Source organism: Pristis pectinata, chromosome 1 (assembly GCF_009764475.1).
Source record: "Pristis pectinata isolate sPriPec2 chromosome 1, sPriPec2.1.pri, whole genome shotgun sequence".
NCBI lineage: Eukaryota > Metazoa > Chordata > Chondrichthyes > Rhinopristiformes > Pristidae > Pristis > Pristis pectinata.
The window spans coordinates 115,391,268-115,397,115 of NC_067405.1; positions in this window are offsets into that span (position 1 = coordinate 115,391,268).

The window sequence follows — 5,848 nt, forward strand, 5'->3', positions numbered from 1 at the left end:
AGAATGTCCATATCCCTCCATTCTCTGCATATTCATTTGCCTAACTAAGAGCCTCTTAAACACTTCTATTGTATTTGCCTCCACTACCACCCCGGCAGAGCATTTGAGTCACCCATCACTCTCTGCACATCTCCTTTGAACTTACCCCCTCTCACCTTGAAAGCATGCCCTCTAGTATTAGACATTTTGACTTTGGGGAAAAAATACCAGCTGCCTACTCTATCTGTGCTTCTCATAATCATATTAACTTCTATCAGGTCTTCTGTCAGCCTCCGTTGCTCCAGTGAAAACAACCCAAGTTTGTCCAACCTCTCCTTATAGCACATGCCCTCTAATCCAGGCAGCATCCTGGTAAACCTCTTCTGCACCCTCTCCAAAGCCTCCACATCCTTCCTATAATGGGGCGACCAGAATTGAATGCAATACTCCAGATGCGGCCTAACCAGAGTTTTATAAAGTTGCAACATAACTTCCTGACTTCTTGAACTCAGTGCCTCGACTAATAAAGGTAAGCATGTCATATGCCTTCTTTACCACCCTATCAGCCTGTGCAGCTACTTTCAAGGAGCTATGGACTCGGACCCCAATGTCCCTCTGTACATCATCACTGTTAAGGATCCTGCCATTAACAGTGTACTGTCCCTTTACAATTAATCTCCCAAAGTGTAACACCTCACACTTAGCTGGATTAAATTCCATTTTTCATTTCTTCGCCTAGATCTGCAATTGATCTATATCCCGCTGTATCCTTCTACACTACCCACAACATCACCATTCTTTGTATTGTCTGCAAACTTACTAAGCATAGGTATCACAAGAAATTCTGCAGATGCTGGAATTTGGAACAATACACAAAAAGTGCTGGAGGAACTCAGCAGGTCAGGCAGCATCTATGGAGGGAAATAAACAGTCGACGTTTCAGGACTGGAAAGGCAGAGGACAGAAACATGAATAAGAAGGTGAGGGGAGGGGGAGGAGCACACGCAGGCAGGGGATAGGTGAGTCCAAGTGATAGGCAAATCCAGGTGAGAGGGGGAAGGTAGTGGGTGGGGAAGGGGGAGAACATGTAATAAGTTGAGAGGTGATAGGTAGAAGAGGCCAAGGGCTGAAGAAGAAGGAATCTGGTAGGAGAGGGCAGTGGACCATGGAATAAAGGATGGGAGAGGGGAGGAGAGGAGATGGGCAGGTCATTAAGGTGGGAGAAGGGAGCCATAGGAATAAGGGAAGACAAAGGAGTGGGGGGCAGGGGGAGAAAAAGAAGGGGACGAGTTACCTGAAGTTAGAGAAATCGATGTTAAGGCCATCAGGTTGGAGACTCCCAAGGCAGAATATGAGGTGTTGTTCCTCCAACCTGCACCTGGCCTCAACATGGCAGTAGAAGAGGCCATGGATGGACATGTCAGTATGGGAGTGGGATGTAGAATTGAAGTGGGTGGCCACTGGGAGGTCCTGGGTGTTGCAGCGGATGGAGCGAAGGTGCTTTGACGAAGTGCTCACCCAATCTGCGTTGGGTCTTACCGATGTAGAGGAGGCCACACCGGGAGCATTGGATGCAATAAATGACACCCTCGGACTCACAGGTGAAGCGCTGCCTCACCTGGAAGGATACCTCCCGTAAATGAGAATCTGGTTGATTTAAAACAGACTAAGTGCAACCTGACCATCATAACACCAATTCAGCACCCAATGTTAAATTTTAAGCCTCAGAACTACCTAGGGAGACATTTAAATTTTAGACTTCTTGGAACCAGGAGTCAGCAAGTGCAGGTGTGATGGCTGAATAGGGCATGATGGAGTTATTATATGGTTAGCAGCATTAAAAGCCTTTGGAGCTTTGAAACCATTGAAATAGTTGGGCTAAAAGGTGGTGAAGTCACATAACAGCAGAAGGGCTGAGGCAAATGCAGAAGACGCAACAGCTGGAGATGAATTTGGAGACCCACGCTGCAGGATCTGCAAGAGTGGTACAAACTGAGGAGCTGAGTCATTTGGCATATTGCCTGCAGCCAGGACAGGGGTCAAGGTAGACAGCTTTCAGTTCCCTGGAAGCAAGGTTGTGCATGTTCTGCTTCAGAAGATTCAGATAAAGACCATGATGGGGCAGTTTAGAGAGAAGGTTTGATGGTCGTAAGATGCTTGGGCTGTTAGCATGCTTGCCTGAAAGCCTGTGTGAAATTTCAAGGAATATAGCTGAATCTAGCACCTAGCTTGAATATGGTTTTGGGCAAAGCCTTCAGCCCAACCTTTTCATAATTTTGATGGTCAGATCCAACCATGTAATATATGATGGCCAATATTACACCTTCTATTGCAGAAACAGAGGCCATTCAACATGCTAACACCACTTAGGAAGTTCTGAAGTGGCAAACAAAAGGATGCTATGCAGCATTAACCAAGCAGCTCAAGTTGAAAACCCTCACCACCTTTCTCCTCCCACCATGATTTTTTGTTTTGCACTTCAGTGTTACACACTAGACGTTCTATTTTAACATGCCTGTAAATGTATTCATATTTATGTATATTCTTTTGTTTGCTCATTAATTCTAGATTGCTAAATTTAACAGCAAATTAAATACTGGATTATGATTTTTGTATTACACTGATCACAAAGTTGATTTGTATATGTAATGCATTTTTATTTATATATACATTTTGTGATAAATAAACCTTAAAGTTCATTTTTTGAACATTTTCAAATGGTGAGACATAAATATCTCCTACTAAGTCTCACAACATTTACATCTCAAGACAATTGTCATCAACTAATGTTGAAGCATGATATAAAATTAACAGATTGTTCTGAGGCTGAATTACTTAGAAATACATGCATTATAAAGTTAATGATGCCAAACACAGCATGCTGTTTAGGTTTCAGTTTAAGACTATTAGCCTTGTAAACTCTCAAATGACTTGGTGGTTTAAATTCACCACATTCTATTGCATTGAGACTCAATAGTTGGTCTTCATGTCTTCATGTCAGCTGGAGTAAGAGTGGAGATGTTCTAGTAAGTCTCCGTATACACAGACTCAGATGAAAAAAAAAGTCTTAACCACAACACAGTAAGTACTCTTTTGAAAAATGTTAGTGTTGCATGAGGATAAGTTTCTTTTCTGCTGTGATCCCCCTACAATAAGTGTTCAAACATTGAGCTTGTACATAAAGAGGAACCTTGTTGGAAAGGTTTTTGCCATTTGTGAGAGTTCACACAGCACAACATAAAACTTTTAGGAAGGAATCATAAGGGGAGGGATTTTAGAGGCTGAAAACAAATGCATAATCATGGTATGCACATGCATAATATATTAAACATTTTGAGATATATAAAGATTTTTTAAACCACATGCAAAGAGTTCATTCTTATTAACTCACAAGATATCATGTTCATAGAATGAACAAAACTAAACATCAATCTACATTCAGTTCCTTCATTAATATATCCACGGGTGTAAACATTTTGAACATTGAAAAGTTTTAAGACAATTGGTATCAGACATTCATCATTAAAAATTGAAGTTGTGGTGCCAAACCACACTAACAGTGATGGTATTCATTGCTTTTCCTCCCTGATTTAGAGCACTATCTTTTAAAAATACATTTATCAGATTGTGCACAGTGTTGACAAGGCCAGAATTTATGGGCCTTCATGAATTGTCTTTGAGGAAATGGTGGTATGCCATCTTGAACCACAGCAGGCCTTCTGGTGAAGGTACTACTACAGTGCTGTTGAATACTGAGTTCCAGGATTTGGAACCTGTGACAATAAAAAAACAGCAACTCATTTCCAAATCAGGATGATGTACAACATGGAGGGGGACCTGCAGGTGGTGTTACCATGCGGCTACTGATGTTGTCCTTCTTGCACAATTGGGAGACATTGTCAGTATAATTTAGGCAAGAAATTGTTATTTTTGTGTAGATTTTACACACTGCACCCACAGTACACTGGTGGTGGAGTAATGTTTAGAGCTGTAGATGAGGTGCTGATCAAACAGGCTAGTGTTGAGCTTCTTGAGTTCAGGAGAATATTCCATAATACTCCTGACTCATATCTTGTAGATGTTGGAAAAGTTTTGGAGTGTTGTGTGATGAGTCACTTACTAAAAGATACCCAGTGTCTGACCTACTCTTCTGACCACAATATTTCTGTGGCTGATCCAGTCAAGTTTCCGGTCAGTGATGACCTCCCAGGATATTGATGGTGGGGGACTCTGCGATGGCGATCCAAGTGAATATCAAGGATAGGTGGTTAGACTCTCTCTTGTTGGAAGTAGTCATTGCCTGGCACTTTTGGGGCAAAAAAATGTTACTTGCCACTTATCAGCCCATGCCTGAATGTTGTCTGTCTTACTATTTGCAGATTACTTCATTTTCTGAAGAGTTGAGAATGGAATTGAACACCGTGCAATCATCAATGAACATCCGCACTTCTGACCGATGGAAATAAGGTCACTGATGAAACAGTTGAATGTGGCTGGGCCTTGGACATTGCCCCAAGGAACCCTTGCATTGATATTCTGGAGGCAGCATGATTCACAACCATATTTTTTGAGAGGTATAACTCTAACCATTGTTTTCCCCCTTGATGCTCATTGGTTTCATAATGCTACACTTGGTCAATTGTTCAAGGACAGTCACTCTCACCTCACTGTTGTGCTCCATATTTAGACAGTGATGAAGACTGGAGGCAAGTGGTCCTAGCAAAACACCAAAACTGGGTGTTGGTGAGCAGATTATTGGAGTAAGTGCAAACAGATAGCACATTCAATAATACCTTCCATGACATTGCTGATAAATGAGATTAGACTGATTGGTGTATAAATAGCCAGCTTTGCTTTGTTCTGCTTTTGTAAACAGGACGCACCTGGGCAATTTTCCACAGCAGTTCCAGCTGAAAGTGGTTGTGAATATTGTAGCCTTCTCTTTAGCATTCACAGGGTGGGTCCTACCATCATGGAGAATAGGGATATTCTTAAATGTTAATTGTCCATCACCCTTCATGATTAGATGTGGCAGGACTGCAGACTTTGATCTGATCCAGTGGTTGTTGAATTGGTTGGCTCTGTCTTTTGCATGCTGTGTTTGCAGCTTAGCATACATGTCGTCCTGTATTGCAACTTCAAGATGGGACCTCAATTTTAGATATGTATGGTACTGCTCCCAGCATGCCTTGTGCATTCATTGATCCTGGATTGATCCCCTGGCTTGATAGATGTGGATGTGCCAGGTAATAAAGTGACAAATTGTGATGATGTTAATGCTCCACAGCATCACATTAATGCCCAGCTTTGAGTCCTCTATCACAAAATTCAAATCTCGAAAAGCTTGCAGAACCGATGTTGCTGGATTCCGTTGTTTTTAGTGCCCACTAAATCTCTTCTGAATTCCATAAAAATTTCCAATTAGGATCAGTAGAAGCTTGAAATATCTATCTCATGTGGATCATTAAGTAAACAAACTTAGACCAGACAAGTTGAAGTTGAGATTCATGCAGATTTAAGGCAATTCTAACAATTTAGAACTTAGGTTAAAATTGTCCGTTAAATGTATTATATTGAAATTGTACAGATTCATGGTTGAGGCAGAAACAATCATTAATAAACATGCAAACCACAAGAATGTATATGAAAACATTTAGTAATATAGTTTGCAACTTCCAGATAGAATGTTACCATCACATAAATTAATCTTAGCTTTTTCTGCTTCAGTTTAAGAGTAATGTCTTTCAGAACCTTAAGTGCTTTTAAAATTATTGTGAATGCCTTTACCAGTTTTAAAAGCAATGCCCATTACTATGGAATTTTGTTAATTGTTCATTGTTGAAAATGTAGCTTCCACTTTTTTTTAATT